Raw genomic sequence first — 353 nt, 5'->3', positions numbered from 1 at the left:
CATGGAGAGAAAAAAACGCCCTCAACTAACCAGTAAAATGTCAATGAAAATAACTAAAAAGATCGCTAAATTGATCTCGTAGAAAACTTAGTACTAAAGAAAGCATGAGACTATATAAAAACTTAGAAGAAAAGAACATTGTGGCGCCTCAGACTCCACGAAACTCTGACTTTTAGTAGAAGCAAGATGTAGGATTTCCTTTTTTTTTGCCTTTAGAAATATGCAGTGAATGACAGGCCTCAGAATTACATACATATCTATATTTTGATTGAAATTACTGTTTTGACTGTTGGAATATTATTTTAATTATGTAAATACAAAAAAATTGAGTAATGGAAATTGAATGAAAATTT

The sequence above is a fragment of the Penaeus monodon genome, chromosome 25 (assembly GCF_015228065.2).
Source record: "Penaeus monodon isolate SGIC_2016 chromosome 25, NSTDA_Pmon_1, whole genome shotgun sequence".
NCBI lineage: Eukaryota > Metazoa > Arthropoda > Malacostraca > Decapoda > Penaeidae > Penaeus > Penaeus monodon.
This window is presented reverse-complemented; position numbering follows the sequence as displayed.